Source organism: Hypanus sabinus, chromosome 4 (assembly GCF_030144855.1).
Source record: "Hypanus sabinus isolate sHypSab1 chromosome 4, sHypSab1.hap1, whole genome shotgun sequence".
Classification (NCBI taxonomy): domain Eukaryota; kingdom Metazoa; phylum Chordata; class Chondrichthyes; order Myliobatiformes; family Dasyatidae; genus Hypanus; species Hypanus sabinus.
In genome coordinates, this window is record NC_082709.1 from 170988436 (window position 1) to 171009451 (window position 21016).

Consider the following 21016-nt stretch of genomic DNA (forward strand, 5'->3'; position numbering starts at 1 on the left):
AACCTCCAGAATTCCTGAACATGGGCATTTTCTGCCAAGCATGGAATGTAGCATGTGATTTGCTTTAGTAAGACCACAATGCTGTTAAAGATTGTGTTCACTTTCTCAGGCATGCGAATATATGCAAAAAAAAAGGCCAATGGAGACACAAGAGATAGCAGACGTTAAAATCTGGAGTGATATTTAGAGGAAATCGATGGTTCAAGCAGGAATATGGATGGAATGGAGGGAAATAAGCAATCATCGTTTTGGGTCAAGGCCTTTCATCCGATAGACTCGGGGGTGGGGGGGGGGGGGTTCCCAACTTTTTTATACTATTAACCGAGGGGTCTGTGGACTCCAGATTGGGAACCCCTGTGATAGATGCTGGTTGACCCCTTGAGTTCATCTGGCATTACGGGCATTATGTGTGTTGAAACACATGACCAGAGGATTTTCGCTGGATGCTCACCGAGCCACAAACGTTTTGGTGGTATCCCTTCGATCTGGGATCCAGACATTCTGTGCATTGAATTTACTGGGCCAGAGGTTGATGTGAAGGCAGGAAAAAGGCAGTGGAGGGGTGCAATAATGTTATGAATTTATAAATGATGAAAAATGAATGCTTGCATTTAGACTGTAGATCATAAGATATAGTAGCAGAATTAGGCCATTTGGCCCATGGAGTCTGCTATGCCATTCAATCTTGGCTGATCTTTATTTTCCCTCCTCAGCCCCATTCCCCAGTTTTCTTCCCCTAACTTTTGATGCTGTGTCCAATCAAGAACCTATCAATCTCTGCCTTAAATACACCCAATGATCTGGCCTCCATGGCTGCCTGAGGTAATAAATTCCACAAATTCACCACTCTCTGTCTATCCTGAGGCTGTGCCCTCTTGTCCTAGACTCCCCAGCCATGGGAAACATCCTTTCCACATCTACCCTGTCTAGGACTTTCAACATTTGAAAGGTTTCAATGAAATTGCCCCTCATCCTTCTAAATTCCAGCAAGAGTAGACCCAGAGCCATCAAACGTTCCTCATATGATAACCCTTTCATTCCTGGAATCATCCTTGTGAATCTTCTCTGGACCCTGTCCAATGCCAGCCCATCTTTTCTTAGATGAGGAGCCCAAAACTGTTCACAGTACTGAAGGTGAGGCCTCACCAGTGCCTTTTAAAGCCTCAGCATCACACCCCTGCTGTTGTATTCTAGATCTCTTGAAATAAGATTGTATTTGCCTTCCTCACCACTGACTGCAAGTTAACCTTTAGGGTGTTCTAGACAAGGACTCCCAAGTCCCTTTGTATCTCAGATTTTGGATTTTTTTCTTTGTTTAGAAAATAGTCTGCACATTTATTTCTGCTACCAAACTCCACGGCCATGCATTTTCCAACATTGTATTTCATTTGCCACTCTCTTGCTCATTCTCCTTATCTGTCTTAAGTTCTTCTGCATCCTACCTGTTTCCTCAACACTACCTGCCCCTCCACCAATCTTGGTAACATGTGAAAACTTGGCAACAAAGCCATCTATTCCAACATCTAAATCATTTACACACAGCATAAAAAGAAGCAGTCCCAAAAATGACCCCTGCGAAACACCACTAGTCACCAGCAGCCAACCAGAAAAAGATACTTTTATTCCCAGTCACTGCCTCCTACCAATCAGCCAATGCTATTACCATGCCAGTAACTTCCTTGTAATACCATGGGCTCTTAACTTGGTAAGCAACCTCATGTGTGGCACCTTGTCAAAGGCCTCTGAAAGTACAAATATACAAAATCACTGCATCCCCTTTATCTATCCTACATGTAATCACCTCAAACAATTTCATCAGGTTTGTCAGGCAGGATTTTCCCTGAAGAAAACCGTGCTGACTTTGTCTTATCTTGTCCCGTGTCACCAAGTACTCCAGAACCTCATTCTTAACAATTGACTCCAACATCTTCCCAACCACTGAGGTCAGGCTAACTGGTCTATATTTTCCGTTTTGCATCCTTCCTGCTTTCCAAAAGAGTGGAGTGCAATTTTCCAGTCCTCTGGCAACATGCCTGAGTTGGATAATGTTTGAAAGATCATCTCTAATGCTTCCACAATCTCTAACGTTACCTCTTTCAGAACCTCATGGTGCAGTTCAACTGATCTGGGTGACTTATGTACCCTTAGATCTTTCAGCTTTTTGAGCAGCTTCTCTCTTGTAATAGTAACTGCACTCACTTCTCTTCCCTCACACCTTTCAACATCTGGCACACTGCTAATGTCTTCTGCAGTGAAATAGACAATAGACAATAGGTGCAGAAGTAGACCATTCGGCCCCTCGAGTCTGCACCGCCATTCTGAGATCATGGCTGATCATTCACTATCAATACCCAGTCCCTGTCTTGTCCCCATATCCCTTGATTCCCCTATCCATCAGATATCTATCCAGCTCCTTCTTGAAAGCATCCAGAGAATTGGCCTCCACCGTCTTCCGAGGCAGTGCATTCCACACCTCCACAACTCTCTGGGAGAAGAAGCTCTTCCTCAACTCTGTTTTAAATAACTGACCTCTTATTCTCAATCCATGCCCTCTGGTACTGGACTCTCCCAACATCTGGAACATATTTCCTGCCTCAATCCTATCAAATCCTTCAATTATCTTAAACGTTTCAATCAGATCCCCTCTCAATCTCCTCAATTCCAGCGTGATGCAAATCTGATGCAAAATACTCATTCAGTTCATCTGCCATCCCCTTGTCCCGCGTTGTTATTTCTCCAGGCCTCTTTTTTTTAAGCACTCCCACTTCCACCATCATATCTCTTTTATTTTTATATAGTTGAAAGAAAAAGCTTGTACTATCCACAATTGCTATTTAAATAGCAACAGCGATTTTGCAGATGCTGAAAATCCAGAGAACCTCACGCAAAATGGTAGCGGTCAGTGAGAATCTCTGGAGAAGAAATCTCCAGAGCTGATGTTTTGGGTAGAGACTCTTCATCAGGACTTAGATTTCTCTTCGTAGGCGCTGCCTGACCCGCTGAGTTCCTCTGCCATTATGTGTGTATTACTTGTATGTATATAGTTTCTTTCGCGACACTCCAATTCTCCATGACTTATTGCATGTGAATTTACAGACAGCAGCGAGATTCTGGACGAACCGTATTTAAATTATGTTGGCTATGGTCAAACATTTGTCAGGGTTCTATAATCTCCCTATATTCCTCAAAATTACACTCACCTGATGGACTGGATGTCGGAATTAATCAGGACTAGAACACACGCCGTTTATTGTCACCAGCTAAGAATGAAGCGCCCTATCCTTTTTGAGAAATCGGGAGTTTCGGTGAAATTTGGGGAAATGCGGCCGTATCCCGAAGACTGGGGTCGGTCAGTCAGCAAGTCGTGCCGGCATTTTTAAGCGACACTTTGCACAGACCTTAACACCAATCAATCCAAACTGAGTCTGCGGGTTACCAATCCATACGTACATGTCTGATAGGATATTGAGGACCGAGCTAAGCTAAATGAAAGAAAGAGGCATCTTATTTTTTATTCCGGTTGTTGGATGTTCCTCTGCGACTGGTATAGTTAGTGATTGAAAAGGAATGGTGTAGGCATTGCAGATAACGCAGTTTCTCTCGCTGCATACGTTTCACGCTGTATTCAGATCACAATCCAGTGGCTTGTTTCAATTCAACCCCGGACAAAACGCGGGTTTTGCTGCTATGGGGCATTGTGCTGCAAGCGTAGGGCATGCGCGCTGCACATTGCAAGGTCAGCAAATGACAATATGCCTCTGCATTACCCCGCCCGGCGTGATCCATGGGCTAAGTGACAGGAGTGTCTCTGAGATTTTCTTCCCCGAAGTAAAAGACCACTGACGTGACACGTTTCTCTGCCGTAGGTGATAGAGGGAGAACCAGCTCACTTGGTTGAGTCTGTACACACATAAAACTAAACTAAAGCTGAAGATACCTGTTTGCAACGTGACGAGTTTTTGCAACATTGCATTCATTTTGAATTTCCTTTCCTCACAAATGCCATCAATGTCTTGGGAAAATAGTCGCGCCCAGCCCTGTTCTATTCCCCGGTATTGAAAATAATTGCAAGTATTCTTGGCTGAGCCAGGTTAAAGTTGATTTGGAACTATACAGGTATGCGTCATTCAGCACCAACCACGTTTGTCAATTTAAATACCGTTGAATGGTCGACTTTGTTGATCATTTACCTTTCTTTAACAAAATTAAATTAGCGATGTGCTTCTGTCAGGATTGCGCGTGAGATCACAATGCTACCACGAACAAATGATATTGGGAGAGTTCAGCTGTTTGAAATGCAAGCGGACTGAGCTTCTTGAAGCTTCATCTGCTTATTCACTTACAGCTTCTGCCCGTCCGCCACGCAGTTTGCGCCAGACACACATCGCACTGAATGTCACTAAACTATCAATGTCACAGCAGCTGGTGCGGATGGAGAGAATATACGTTCGTTTGCCCGTTATAAGTAAATCTATTGTTAAGCTATGGGTTCTCTGCCATAACCGATAATAAAAGCGTCGGGAGGAAGGAGGACACTTTTACGATCAAGCTCACGACATAAAGGACTCACTGCGGCTTGGGGGGGGGGGTTGGTAAGATAAAGTGCTGCCCCTCAGATGACAAAAGTGGCTGTCAGTGTTTAACTTCGATCATTAAGAACTACCTAGGGGCTATTTAAACAACGCTGCACATCCAAGAAGAACGAAACTCATTCTGTAATCATCCTAAATATATTTTTACGTTCTCCTTGAAATATATGAACAAAGCGGAGGATCGATATCTTTTAAAAATAACAAAACTTTGTGGGCACATTGGTAGATTTCAGGTCACACGTCAGTTACTGTGCAAGATTGGGACTCGTTCTGTTTTGGGGATGGGGAGTATCTTTTTAGATAAAACTTTTGCAAAGCTTTTAAATGTCTTATCAATTATTATTGCGGCTTCAAGGGCATCGTAAGACAGTTGTGCAAGCTTTGCAGAAACCGACCATTAAAAAAAAGCCCAGCAGGTTCCACGACCGACCACTCCCTTTGCAACAAGAGTTGAGTGTGTTTGAAAAAAAAGCCAATTTAATTGACAGTTTCCGTAGCAACACGTCCCACCCTATTAATCAGTACGTCATCGGGGCACTGAGCGCCGACTGACAACATCCTCAGAAATTTAGGCCCCGCCTTTCCCCTTGGAAACGTCAGTGCCTCATCCGGGGCATCCAAGTTGATTGACAGTTTCTATAGCAACACGCTCCGTCAGCCGCCATTTTGTTATTAGCGGAGAGAAGAGAGATTTTTTTTCGCCTTCTCTCAGGTCTTTCCCGCCTCGGATTTTTTTTTGTGTGTGTGTTTTTTTTTGTTTTGTTTTCACGGTGTTTTTTTTTAATCCCCGTCTTCTCCATCCTCTCTAACTCCCGCTGCCTCTAGGGAGAGGCTCCAACGGCCAGATTGGGAGAAGCGCGAAGAGAAAGTTGGATTGTCAGAGGGTCGGTGGGTCGGAGCGGCCGGAGAAGTCGGTCTGGCGAAGGAGCGCAGGGAGGTGGAAGTCGGGTTTGAAAAAAGGCGGCGCCGAGGAGGTGTTTGCTGTTGCGCAGGTTTGTAGTGCGCGCCATTTTGTGAAATATAAAGAGGGAGAGGGAGGGGGTGGGGGAACGGCGAGAGGCGGGAGAGAAGGGAAAAAAGGTACCATTAAAGAAATACATAATTATAACTCACACTGACCGAGGCTGATGTCTGACTTTCGGCAGAGGTTTATTATTTTTTTCACTCCTCCCTCGACACATCAGCCTGCAGTGTAAACCCAAGCCGGTTCTCTGCAACTGGAAAGGGGCCGAACGAAACACACACAAGAAGGAGGGAGTGAGAGAGAATGATGGAAAGCCAACAGAGAGAGGGTCGCGTCACTCTTGTCCTCTTCATTCCTCGCAGTTTGTCCCTCTCTCCCATCTCCCTGACTTACCCAGCGACGGACGACCTGATACTGAGTTATTTCTCCTTTGGGATCCTGTCTCCGTGCTAGTTCTCAGAGTGAGAGCCAAAAGATGGACTCTGGCCTACTGTAAGTGTCACAGTGTACGCTACACAGTGCATGGTAATCGAGCGTGAATTATAAATCCACGACACGTATTATATATATTTCAAACATTTTGCAGGTTTTCTTATTTATTTTGAGGACTTCCAAGAAATTTGTTTTGTGCCTGTTTAGCGGACGTTTGCTTATGTATACTTTGTGAGCCACAGTTTAAAGAACGCATGTTGACACCCAGTGTACGTTACTTGCAATTTATTTTGAGTCCTTTTTAGCCATAGTTCCATACATATAAAAGGACTTTTTGTAAAGCACTGATGCCTGATATATATGGTTTTTGAATATTGGGCTGTATTAGATGCCAAATTTTTGATCTGCTATGCTCACATGCAAGATCCCAAAGTATATGTTGAGAATTATGATAGTGTGTTCGTGTGTGTTATGTTAATATCTTGCATATCTGCAAACAGCAAATTAAAACTGGTAAACTGAAGTATCTTTTTCAAACAGTGAATGTTTAAGGTGTCTTACTGAGTAGCGCTTTGGGTTTTTATTTGTTTAGAGAGACTTAAAATTTTGTTTGGCTGTATTGTCAGTGACATCAAGCTGTCAATACTGATATTTTTTGGGGCTAACTTCTGGTTTCCAATAATTATTGACAGTTTAATGTCACATAAATTTATTGGGGATAATTTAATTTAGTCTCCATTTGATGACCTCCTTCTAAACTTAATATGGTTTGAGTTTGGTTGTGAAGGATCTGTTGCATTAGAGATCCACCACTGACTGCTTCCAAATTTACTTGTGTTTTTGTTTGTATACAGAATGCTAATGGAAGGGAATAGTTTTCAAGATCTTGTTTGAAAAAATGCACAAATTTGTTGACACCCAATTGATTTAGTTTTATTTCAGCTGCATAGATTGTGATTTGACATTAGATTTCATGTGACTTCTAAAGCTTTTGTTGTTAGAAAATAGGAAAAGTTTAGTTTTATAATCAACATGTGTTTTTTAAAAATAGTGAGGCACTGTTTGCAACAGTTTTGCATCTATCAGGCATCAACATAAGTTGGACACAGGTTTATTCCTGGGTCTGAGTACACATTGGCTCAAAAATGGCAAATGTTACAGGTGAGAACAGCTGACTTAAACTGTTTTGAATATGATTTTATTAATGAACATGAGCCAATGTATTAATAATTAGTGGCTAGATTTATCTATAGCAATGTAATTCGTCTTATATTTCAATCTTAACTATGTCAGACCTAGGTCTGTTATATTAACACAATCTTGGCTTTCTCATCTATCATTTGTCCATGAATCTCAAAAGTATTAGCCTTACTACTTTTTCGATATGCTTAAGTTCACCCATGATCTTGCTCCATACAATAAAGATAAAACCCCTAGTTCTGCATTTTCATTGCCATATTTACTTGAAGCATTGTTAACATTTTATAAAGTCCTACCAATGCCTTTGGAATGACCTAATTTTATTAAAATTTGTATTTAGCCAGAATAATATGGCACCTCATACTCAGAGAGGCACATCATAATGCAATGAAATTTGAATAAAACCTGGAACTTTAAATTCTAGATCATCCTGAATGTATTCATAAAGTTGCTTATTCTCGGGATCAGGAGATTGCAAGGGACTGAACTTGGGTACAAATTAAATACGAAAATAGACAACTTTACATTAATGTGCTTGTCTAGATATCTTTTAATAAAAAATCTTTCTCATTTCTCTGACACAATCCTATACCAGCCAAGTAACCACTTAACCAATCATGTTTGTATGACTCTTTGACAGCTTGGTTTTACAAAACCATGCTTGACGCCATATCTCTGCAAGTTTCAGCCCCTCCTGTTGAAATTATGGATCTAGTTGCACTTGCTGAGCAAAAGTGTTCTGGGTCCTGATAATTGAGTACCAATACTTTGCTTATCTCCCAAATAGAACATTTTCCCTTCTTTAAACAGTGCAGGTTTGTAATATGGCACCACCAGCATTTTGTCCTGTTACAATTTCAAAAATCAAACTTTTCACTCTTTTTGAAAATTATTCAATCTGATTTATTTGAATCTTTGCAAAGACTGAAATTTAGAATCTTGGGATTTCACATCAAAAGTAACTGCTCAGGCAGAAATAATGCACATTGAGTAATTGGTGAACATGTTTGAGAATTTCAGGTTAGCAGTTGGGACGTCATATAACATTAAAGAACATGGGTTGAAACGATAATGTTTACAGAATTAAGTATTCTTCAGTAACACTTGCAAAACAAAGTTTTTGAATCAGTTCAACGAAAAGCTTATGAAATTGTCTCACTAGAATAAAGGGAACATTGCTCTATTTTAGAAGGTATGATGCAATAATTAGATATCTATATTGATCTACAATTGCTAGTTTGATCTTTAATGTATTTCTACTATAACGAGAGAATCTTAAGCATATTTAAATTATGAAACATGATGATTCTCCCTCTGTCAAATTCGACTGAGAAAGTTGACATCTAAATCTCCTTCCCTTTTTATGGTAGTGGATGCTCTTGATAGTATAATGAGAATATTTGAAAGATAGATAGAATTGTCTAGCAGGCAAATGGAGTGTATGCACCATTTAAGTACAAACATTGTCATTCTATAATTTAGTACCAGCAAGTGATTTGGATAAAGTATGAGCAAATAGGTCACCTGCTTTAATTTAATTCTGATTTAAATTTTCTTTTTGTTAATGTATACTAAATATGCATGCACACTGTACATTACACTGAAAACCTATTGCACTACATTCAGCAATACCTTGCATATTATTTTGTAAATCATATGCCTTTATGTTATTGACAACTATGAAGACAAAATCTTGTCTGTTTATAATCTGTTGGAGAATAGGAAATGTTTGCCAACTATTGTTATATAATTCCAATTTTTGTACAAATGAGAAGCATGATATTTGAAAGTAATATAAGGTTGCATGTTAAAGGATGCAGACATGGAAGAGTGCACGCTCATCTCAAAATCAAAAGTTGCTAAATTTGTTGAATCCGTATAATTGTAAATCCCCCCTGCAATATTTTGTGAAGTACTAATAGATTTCAGTACATCAAGTTTCTTGGAGGGAAACAAGTTAAGAGTTGATGTTATTCATCTGTAATGTTGAACAAATTCACACAAAATAATTAAAAGTAATGTCTGCTATTTTTAATAATATTTATAACCTTCCAAATTTGTAATGAAGACTATGATATTAGACAACTTGAGCGCCTGTGTCATCTTTCAAAAACATGGCCAATCTTGCTGCCAATTTTTACACCATATGATAAAAAGTAACTATTTAGCTTTTCCAGTGATCTAGCTTTCCTCAAGCCCATTCTCCTTCCATATCTGTATAACTTTTAGCTACCCTGCTGTTTAAAATACGGCATCTCAGGTCAAAGAATTTGGCCTTCAAAACTTTCTGGAACTAAGTATTAAGGAAATTTATATCTCTTAAAAGAAGTTCCTAAAAAGCCATCTACTAGACCTCTATTCTCCCATGAGGTCAAATGAAATCCCAGTGTTTATGTTGTCCAGCTTCCTGATATAAATTAAATTGCCTTTGTGCTTTTAAACTCACCATTTCCAGATGAGATACGTTCTATCATTCCTTTTAAGATGATGCCTCTGGATCATCTAATTGGCATTTTCTTTGGATTATTTCTCCTTCTCTCATTCTTTCTGCAATTTAAAACTAGTTTTCTGTCTTAACCAACTTTGAGGAATTTTCACATTAACTTTTCTTTCTATAGAAATTGCCTGGTTGTTGAGTGTTTACAGCAGATTGCTTATAGTTTAGATTTCCAACAGATTTTTCATCTTTGTAAACTGCAACCGTATGTAATATATCTTCAAATAAAGGGACCAAAACTTAAAACAGTACTCTAGATGTGCCTTTACTTTAGAGCAAAGCTTTCCTACTGTTCTACTCCAACATTCCAGAATTATCTTTATCCATTGTATGTACCTTTCTCTTGGTTTTGTTTTCATGTCCAAGAACCCTTGTATATAGTTGTATTGCATCTTTCTGCATTTTCCATTTAAATGTCAGTTTTCCTTCCAAAGTGAGCAATTTTTTTTTTTACCATGGTATATGCCATTTGCCAATATTTTGCCCACTTATGAGTTGACGAGTGAGTGTAGGTGGGAGGGAGGAAAGGAGCTTGCTTTTCTTTTGATCATCATGAAGGGTTTCAGCCTGAAATGTTGACTTTTATTTATCTCCATAGAAGCTGCCTGACCTGCTGAGTTCCTCCAGCATTTTGTGTGCATTGCTCTGTGAACACGTGACACATTTCAATGTAAATGTGGTGGTAAATGAATCCAAGTCTCAAGTTCAATCTAAAACTCATTTTCATTTATTTACAGTCAGCTAATTTTCTGCATTTTAAAATCAACTAGCATTTTTAAGTTTTTTTTGTTGATCACTGATCTAAAATAACTAGCTGATTTTGAAGTTTTTGATTAATTTAGTAAATTTAACTTGGTGATAAGTCATACATCATGGAAACAGACTCTTCAGCCTAACTTGTCCATGTTAATCAAGTTACCCATCCAAGCCAATCCCATTCCCCACATTTGGCCGATTCTAAATCTTTCCTACCTATGTACAAGACGATAACTCTTTGAATATAGCTAATTTCTATCCTTTGACGTAAGAACTGTCAACAAGATTTCATTGAAACAATGTTTGACAATTTATAAAAAAAAATTTCTGATCGTGTAACTTTTTGTTAGCTGGTGAGAAAAATTTGAACTATACAATTGGTATTAAGTCTTGTTAGTTGTGGTTACTGGGTTGTCAGCTCAAAGTAGCTGAATTCTTGAATGAGGTGACATGTTTAATCGCTCTCTTAATTTAGATATTACACCTCTAACTTCTCGCATCCCTTCATCCTCTTAATAAGGAACAGGTAACAGTCCATTAATCTCAGAAGTCAACCTAGTAAACTTTTTCTCAACCAACTGCTTCCATTGATTGTGTATCTCTAAAATAAGGACAATAAAACTGAACCCCTTTCACCTGTTGTCACCAGTGTCCCATATGTTTCTATCAAGATATCTCCAGATTTGCATTCCATGCATCTGACAGTAAAGGTGAACTGACTGTTTGGTTTAATTTATTTAATCTAGAGCATTCAGGAGTTTAATTCTAGACTAAAAGATATTCCGCATTATTAGAGGGTTACTCTACTAATGTTCCACCAATTATTTAATTCAATTTGCTTAAAGTCACACTGTAGAATAATTAACAACAAAGGCCAAGTTTAGATGGAGCATGGGTGACGAAACTTTGTTAAGTTTAAAAAGAGTGGGAAAGAGAACCAGTTAAGCTTCAAGGGAGCACAGCTAACAATTTAAAATGTTTAGAGAGATTATGGATCGAGGAAACCTGGCAAGTTAGTGGAGAGCAGGAAATCTGGGGTCCTGACAAGTAGAAAGGGAGTGTGGAAATTGGGCCCCAAAAAGTAGATGGGTGAATAGGAACAGTGCCCTGAAGAATGGTTGGGGAATTAGGCAAACATCATCAGGATAATTCTAGGTAAACAATAGTGCCTTTTAAAATACATCAGTTTAAGATGTATCTGTTTGCTTTCCTCCTCTCTTTCGTGAGAGCCAGATGGTGAGCTGTTGGGATTTCAAACGATGAGTCAGAAACTGAACCATCAGGATTTGCATATACCCAGTTAGCAAATTATTTGGAGTTTTAACTATAATTGCTTAAATTGAATACTAACTTTGTTTCATGGACAAGAGCTGTCATTCTGAAGCCTCTACATTTGAACTATGTTGTACATTTCCCCTATTAAAATGGATAGCCCTTAATTCTTTCCCACACTAAACTCGTGTGGCAGATTTTCACCTATTTATTTGAACCTCTTTTATCTCTTTTTATAACTTGATGTTTCAAATATTGTTGTGCCATGAGCAAATTTGGATAACATTCATCTAACCCAGCCCACACCCCTGTTTACATCAGAGACCCTGAGGATGGGACTGTTAAGTGTTGAGAGTATTAAGTTCTTTAGGTTGAACATTACCAAATAGCCTGTCTTGGTCCAAACATGTAGAACCACGGTCAAGAGAGCACTTGATTGAAATCCCTTCTTGTTCCTCCGGTGGCTGAAGGAATTTGTTACGTAATTTTTGGCTCTCATCAAGTTTGATAGAGGACTATGAATCTTAGTGGGACGTATCAAGGCTTGGTATGGCAACAGCTTGATCAAGACTGGACGAAACTGTAGGAGGTTGTGGATACAGCTCAGCACATTATGGAAACCAGATTCCTTTCTATGGATTCTGTTCACACTTCTCATTGCCTCAGTAAAGCAGCCAGGAAAGTCAAAGCCTCACTTACCCTAGACATTATGTCTTCTCTCCTTTTCATTGGGCAGAAGATGCAAAAACCTGAAAGCACTTATGACTAGGTTCAAGGACAGGTTGCTTTACTGCTATTATAAGACTGTTGAACAGTCCTCAAGTATAATAACATGGCCTCTTGACTTGACAGTCTGTTTTGTTATAGCCAGGCATCTTACTGTCTGCTTGCACTGTACTTTCTCTGGAACACTTCATTCTGCACTCTTAATGTTTTCCCATGTACTACCTCAATGTACTGATGTGATGAATTGATATGTTTGGGTAGCATGCAGAACCATGTTTTCCCTTGTACTTTGGTATGTGTGATAATGAGAAAAACAAACCAAACCCATACCTCCTACTTCTAACGAGCTATGACTATAGTTTGTAACTAGTTGAGATACCAGCACTAATCACTGGCAAGTGAAACGTTTCAATCTGAATGTAGCCCTACTATACTAAGGCTCTTTTCTATTGCTCAGTTCGCTATCTGTGCTATTAGTCACAAGCTTACCTTGTGCTATGGTTTTTTTTTGTGTGGTACCATATCAAATGCCTTTTTGAAAGTCCAGATATAAAGTATCTAGTGTTTCTTTATCTATGAAGCACACTGCAGTGGCAAGAACTCTTCATAAATTACAAACATGATTTTCTTTTGGCTTAACAGTCTGGGTTTTCCATCTTCATCTAATTTGTGGGTATGTGGGAATGGGGTTGCTCTGAGAGCTGTCAGAGACTCAATGACCAACAACCTCCAACAGTGCGGTGAGAAAATCTGAATTTAAAGCCATGTGGATTCTGTTTGTATTATCATATACTGAACTAAATATATATTTATTAGTTGTTAAGGTACTTAAAACTACACGAGAATTTGCTGTTTGGGTGTAGAATGTTAACCTGCTTTTGAAAACTATTGGAATCGCAGAAACATAAATTACAGTGTTGTGAAATATCTATATTAGGATACAACATAAATGAACTACAAGTATATTTGCATCATGGGAGCATTTGGGAGGGAATTAAAAATTTTAGATCTATTTATCAAGAACCCAGGGAATACTGGCATAAACATTGGAATGAGTACATTGTCTCCAAGCTTATCCCTCCAGTCCCACCTGTTTGAGAGTGTGAAAGCCCTAAAATTGGTTTCTTTCAGGCATCTTGGAATCTACGATCAATAAAGTCATGGCAGATTTTGCCCTCTAGATCACTTAACTCTAGTTGCCCCATATCCATTAGTTTCAAAACATCTGTTGATGCCTGTTTTGAAGATGCTCAGTGACTGAGTCTTCCCTTTTCGGAACAGAATTTTTGAACTTGTTTAAGGTGAAATTTCTTTGCATCTCAGTCCTGAATGGCCGATCTCCTTTTTGAGATGAACAGCTGATTTGGGGATCTCTGGCCAGAAGAAACCTTCCTGTATTTACAGTAGCAGAGCCCTGAAAGAATATTTTAAATGCAATGAGATGACCATTGACTTTCCTTGTCATTTTAACATACAGAATGTCCAGCTACAAACAATGCTGCTGCTTCATCATACTGATTGGAACAATTAAAATGTAATGTAAGGCTTGAATCCAGTGTGCGACATGTAATTGACTTTTAAGTTCAATTTGCAACTTGCAAAATAATGAGGGGTTTGGATAGAGTAAATGCAAGCAGGCCTTTTCCAGTGAAGTTGATGAGACTATATCAAGACAGAAGACTATTATGGATTAACGATGAAAGATGAAATGTTTTAAGGGGAACATGAGGGGGATTTTCTTTCAGGGTGTTGACATTTTGGAACAAACTGCCTGTAGAAATGGTGGATGTGGGTTTGATTTCAACATGTAGAGAGATTTGGTAAATGGAGGGGTATGGAGGGCAATGGTCCAGGTGTAAGTTGACGGGGCTAGATGGGTTGAAGGGCCTTTTCTGTGATTTATGACCCTATGACTACCATACATCCGCTGGCAAAATATGCGGCTGAGGCCAGAGTACAATGCATAACTTGTCTTTCCTTAACATTTATACATAATGCAGTTGCCAGATTGATGGTCAGTGTTTGAGAAAAGTCAGTAGTGATCAAATTCAATCTATTGTTAAATAATTTGAGCTGTTTACATAAGAGTTAATAGAATCTGACCATGGTATTCATTGTCTTTGTTGGGTGTCTGTAAGAATACTTGTTAGTAATGATACTTTCATACCAATTCCTTTTTAGATGTAAAATTTTGTTTTTGTTTAATATATTTAGCTTCTAATTCTGAATTTTGTTAGAAATAAAATTAAATCGTCCTATTTTTCTGATTGATTATCAATTCTCTACTCCACTGTTAAAAACATTGTAGGAGATATGTACATGCCAACTTTTTCATAAGTTTGATAACTATCAATTTGACATTGGTGGATATAAGTTGCTAAGCACTGTGGTTATCTTAATTCTAATTTGACTAAACAATGGTTACCTAAGTGACATTCGAAATTTTGGGTGTATTGACATTTTTTTGTTTGGCAATATTTTCAAAGTTGAACAGTGCATTTAAAACCAACTTTTACACAGGCAGGTTTAGAAGTCAGAGATGATGGCTGATACTCTTGTACTGGTTGTTCTCTTTTTTATATAGAGGTATGTGCAAGATCCAGCAGAGGAAGTGGTCATTTGGTGCAATTTTTTGTGCTCCATGAGTTCAAGAATAGTTATTACCCCATATCCATCAGACTCTTGAACCAGAGGAGATAACAACTCAATTTGATTGTCCATCACTGAACGGTTTCTACAACCTACCAACTCACTTTTAAGGTCTCTTCATCTCATGTTCTTGAAATTTATTATTACTTTTTCTCTCTATTTGCACACTGTTGTCTTTTGCACACTGGTTGCACCTTGCTGGGTGCATTCTTTCATTGATTCTATTAATTTTATTGAGTATGCCTGCAAGAAACCAAAACTCAGTTATATATGGTGACATATATGTACTTTGATAATTTACTTCTGAAGTTTTCTGAACTTTCCTTGCTGTGTTCCATGAGTCCTTGCCTTTCTATTTATTCCCCTATCATGAATGAGTGTCTCTAGTTGCTTGTAAAATGCGTTTGTGATTTTCACATTGCAAGCTTCTTGCAGCAAGTTCCACTTTCTGGGTACAGAAAGTTTCCAGAATGTTCTCTTTGGATTCATTTGATCATGTTTCATTACTGTTCCTTGGGCGTAACTTCCCATGAGTTGACAAAGATTGTTTCAAATAATTAAAAATCCATTTACATATTATTGCGTAATTTAGATTCCAACTTTCCTGTTTCCAAGGAAGAAGAAAGTGTTTAATCTTAATGAGTACCTCTTCTTGATTTAAACATTATCCTTGTAAATCATGTTTATTTTCCTCTAGTACTTCTCTATCCTTTTGATAATATAAATGACTGAGCTGCTCCTTGTAATGTAATCATTGCTATAAACCTGAGAATTAAATCTGAATTTTTCCAATTATGATGAATGGCCCTTGAGTTGAAACTTCAGTTCTGCTTTTGTCCTGCTTAACCTGTCATGTAGTTCTTCTAGCTTTTCTGCTTCAGTTCGAGTTATTTTAAAGATAGGTGGGAGCTGCTTAATAAGCAGATTTTCACTTGTTTTAATTGAGGAGAGACCAATGAGCAAGTCTTTAACTTGGGTGTCTAGCGTCTTCAAGGACCTTTTCTATCCCTTAATTGACTCTTGAAGATGTGATTCTCTGTATCTTTCCAATCAAACTAACATGTTAATAGTATAGTAAATATTTTTATTACTTGGTTTCAGTGTTCTATAAGGAACCTTCTGCCAACTCTTGCCACATATGATAGAATTAATATGCTATTAACTTAAAAATATAGGTAGCTGTAAAACCTGAGTCAAACAGCCTTGTTGAAGAATGCTGAATGTTTGGAAGGTATTACATTTTGTAATTAAAATTTGAAGTAAAATGTGGATTTCCAAATTTTATTACAAAAGCTTAGAAATCAGTAGGAGAAGAAGTGGCTGCAAGAACCCTCATCTCCATAAGTCCAGAAATAGTTATTTGGGTTACGGTACTTGTTAGCTTTTGGTTTAAGTCCTTGTAGGTTAATACTACTTAAATGTGTAACGGAGACACTTTTGGATGTGTTTGGAATTTTCTGCCACTTCCAGACTTATTACCAGTGAGTTATGGACCCACTCTGCTCTAGGTGTATTTGTAGATCCTTAAACCAATGTAACTCAAATCTATAACACTTTGGATATTAATCCCTCTGTCAGGCATGTCCTTCCTTTTCACTTTGTCCAGATATTATATAATTTCCATTAACTTTCCCCTCTCTTCACTCAAGTAATTGCCATTTTGCTTGAACACATTGGATATTGAAGTAGAAGTGGGCAATGAGTCTGCTCCACTATTCAATAAGACTATGCTCAATCTGCATAGCCATGGCTGCATTTAGTTGTCTCTTTCCATTGCCCTTGGATCTACCCTTGATTCATCGCTTGCTGAAGGAAATTTACCTTCTCTCTGCAATAATTGATTGACTTTTACTTTGAAACTATGCACCCTAGTTCAAAAATTACCACAGAGGGAAGTGTTCTTTCAGCACCTACCCTGTTGTAAGTCCCATGAAACTCTAAATGTTTCAACAGTAGAATAGCTTAAAACTGTACCTGTCCTTCATGTCATGAAGTTTCTGGAACTGTACTGAAAGCATAATTGCTTGACTCTTAAATTATGTGCTTGAAAATAAGAATCACAATAAATTTTTTTAAACCATTTTAGCTACCTATCTGGTTACCTCTAGAAATCAATGAACAATAGCTTCAAAGTCCCCTGGTGTCTAATCTCTTCCATGTTAGCATTCTGCCATTTTTTTGTGTTATCTTATTTTCTTTGTTCTTTCCAAATATACTATCTTGCACTTGTGATTACACTCCATTTGCTTCTTCCTTTATCTCCACTAAACCAGTTTGTTGTTTGCACCCTATGGTGGAGAACCTTTATCCTCCTAAAATCATGCTTGAGATTGTGAGTATTTTTCTTGGGGGTGGGGGAAATCACTATTTCACGTTTTCATTATGTAAATTTCTTGAATGAAAGGTATTCTTTAATCCTCCAAAGGATTTTAATCTTTGCAATGTTAGTGGGCTCCCATTTAAGAGGAAACTCAAGTGTCATTTCCACCTTTTCAAATGGCAGACTAATATTACCCTATCCACTAGGTCGGGGGTCGGCAACCCGCGGCTCCGGAGCCACATGTGGCTCTTTTACGTCTGTGCTGCGGCTCCCTGTTGCTTTGGGAAATAATTGGTTGTGGCGACCCTTTTCCTGGCACATCCGAACCGACTCACAATTAGATAGCCTACGGGGGTTTGCGAGCACAGAGCTTTGGAGCCTCTGCGCCATGGAGGGCAGGTTGAGGGAGGCTTAAAAGTGAGGCTGAAGATTTCGAATAAAGTTTTTTCCTTCGACTGCAGTTACCGACTCCGTGTCGTAATTTTAGCGCTGCGTGTAGCACACCGCTACATGGTCAGTATTTAATTAAAATGTATTTTATGTTAGTTTGTTAGTTTTTGAAATGTAAATCTAAATTTGAAGATTATGGTGATCTTGTACAATCTAAATAAGACTTTGTGGCGACCCATTTCCTGACACATCCGAACCGGCTCACAATTAGCCAGCGTTCAGGCTAAGGGAGATAGCCTACGGGGGTTTGTGAGTACGCGTCTTTTGCAGCATCTGCGCCCATGGGGGGTGGGTTGAGGGAGGCTTAAAAGCAAGGCTGTTTAGTTCGAATAAAGCTATCTTTGACTGCAGTTTACTGACTGCGTGTAGCAACCGCTACAACGTGTTTTTATCGCTGGCTGTCCAGAGGGGAGGTGCTGAAACGCTTTGTCGCGTGTCTGGAAGAAGTGAAAACTTTCCTGGGCAGCAAAGGGCTCACCTTTCCTGAGCTGGAACAGCCAGAGTGGCTGGAAAAGCTACACTTCATGGTAGACATGACAGCGCACCTGAACACGCTGAACACACCTCTTCAACGGGGTAAGGACGTACAGCCCTGCACATGTTGGAGGATGTTTTGGCATTCGAGCGCAAGTTGACGTTGCTTGCCAGAGATTTACAGAAAGGCACATTGTCTCACTTCCCCAATTTGAGAGAGTTCAAAAAAGGTCACGACATGATAAATTCGGAGTATTTACATTGGGCAATCATCGCAATGCAAACATCGTTTGGGAAACGCTTCTGTGAGTTCAGAGAGGGAAAAAACACATTATCCTTCCTGGTCACTCCCCTAAGCATCGATCCATCCCTACTGAATACGACTGCATTGTCAGGTGTGAGTCAACCTGAACAAGGATGATAAATATTTTAATTGCCTATTATTTTACGTATATTCATATGCTTTCATTGTTCAGTGAAATAGTCCTTTTATTTTTCAGGTTGACAGCTGGCTGACGTTATTTTTGGTTTGCTGCTGGCGGCAAATTTAAGTTTGGCGTTTTTCATAAATACAAGAAGGACTCAAATAGACGTTGAGTATTTTACTTAAAAGTAACCTTCAACCCAACGTCTTTTTTTCGGAGGTCAACATGTTTTTGTTGCATGCAGAAATGTAATTTCGTTTTCTCTGCAGGAGTTCATCAATTTCATAAATGCAACACATTATAGTTTGTTTATACATAGCATAAAGGCAAAACAAACGTTGTATGCAGTGTTATTTCATTTTAAATGTCAAACGGGTTTTGCGGCTCCCAGTGTTTTCTTTTCTGTGGGAAACGGGTCCAAGTGGCTCTTTCAGTGGTAAAGGTTGCTGACCCCTGCACTAGGTATTCTCCTGCTCTCGTTTTCTCCTGCCAGGTGTGCTTCCCTGCTCTGTATTTGTGGGTGTGTGTGTGTGTTTTAATTTGGTGTGATGTGTCTCTTTGTCTCTATTTTCAATGTCCCTGGTCAACACTCAGTTTGATCTTAACCTGTTATTCCAGTATTTCAACTTTGCCCTTTTACTCTTCTTTTTAATCCACTTGATGGGAAGTAATATGAAGAATTGAATATGAAATAAATCAGCTGCTTGATATCTGAAATAAAATCATATAAATTGGAAAGTCATTCGCTTCTAGGCAATATTTGGGCAGAGAAAACTGATGTGTGTATAAGGTGCTTAGCAGTATCAAGTTGCTGAAATGTACTGCAAACTTAGTTTTCGGCTGATCCCTCATGTTTCTAAGATTTTCAATTTTGTCATTAATTGAAAAAAAATACAAGTAGTAATTATTTCCAAACATCTCTAATTTTTGGAAGCAAATGGTCTATGGGCTAGGGCTTAATTTCTGTTGCTACAATTACTTTGCACCAACAGCATCTCATGTAAGTACTACAGTGGCAATGTTGGCAGTGTTTTGGGACTCTCGTAGCTACATAAAAATATTCAACCATTGGGTCTTCCTCTTCTTGACCCAAACCACTGTTCACGTTTCTCACTGGATCTACTTATTTATTTGTTATTGAGAGCCCAATCATGTACTTGTAAAACATGTTTTGTATTTGCCAATACTTTGCCTTTTTATTTGCACTTTATACTCCATATTTGATTCAAATAAAGTTATAAAATTAAAATTATAATTTATGAAAATGTGAAATCTATTTCTCTAAACTTTGGGAATAATGAAATCTTATTGTCTTAATTCAATCTCAGAATATCTGCAGTACTATTGAGATATCTAGCATTTTCCCAACAATGGACTGGCCTTATCTGCATTAGTACATTGATAAACGCGGAAGCTCAATCTTTGTTTTATCATGATTTGGCTATATTGTAATTGGGGGAAAAATCAGTTTTTCTTAAAGATTATTTAAAAGCCAAATGTAAAAGGAGATATTTTAAATATATGCTATTTTACATCCCGGCATAGTAGTAAATTACTGTAGTTGACTTAATTTTTTTCTAAAAGTATATCTTACTTATTTCTAACTGTACAAAAGAGCATAACCAAGCAACAAATTCCTACCTGCATTATTATAGTTAATACTTGTACTGGATAAAGCTCCATAGAATGCAGATTTTATTTTTTATCTCCCTAATTTCTTGGGGAAGTTAGCTCTAAAATGAATTTGGGGGATAATTTGGAAATGAGAGGAACTTGAATTGTTTGAATTAATTTAAATTTAGTAAAATAGGTTTAGCACTTGGGGGGTGGAGAGTTGTATTACACTGAATACTCTTTGCTTTTACATAGTCTAGTGTAATTTTTATCCGTTCAAAAAATGGGCTGGACATTTGGATCCATTGGGGAAAAAAAGTCACAATTACATAAACTGTTTAAAAAGAACTAAGGGTAAGAATATCACATTGAAAAGTACTTAGTTGCACTTGGCATATCCTAAGGTCATGAAAGGGACTTTTCAAACACAAGTCTCTTTCCATTTCAAATAGGACGACTTGATCAGTAGTTTGTCTAGGCCAGGGGTCAGCAACCTTTACCACTGAAAGAGCCACTTGGACCCGTTTCCCACAGAAAAGAAAACACTGGGAGCCGCAAAACCCGTTTGACATTTAAAATGAAATAACAGTGCATACAACGTTTTTTTTGCATGCTATGTATAAACAAACTATAATGTGTTGCATT

General features: G+C 38.4%; 1 protein-coding gene across 3 annotated transcripts in view; it reads left to right on the forward strand.

Annotated features, from left to right (window-relative positions):
- Positions 1-4876: 4876 nt before the first annotated feature.
- Positions 4877-21016, forward strand: part of dyrk1aa (dual-specificity tyrosine-(Y)-phosphorylation regulated kinase 1A, a) — a 166338-nt gene continuing 150198 nt past the window's right edge. Inside the window, exon 1 of one of the 3 annotated variants that reach the window (XM_059968785.1) lies at positions 4877-5584. The gene's annotated coding sequence lies outside the window, so the exon portion shown is untranslated. Of the gene's footprint in view, positions 5585-5897; positions 6049-21016 lie in introns of those variants that run through there. The other 2 variants (XM_059968783.1, XM_059968784.1) reach the window with 2 other exon arrangements.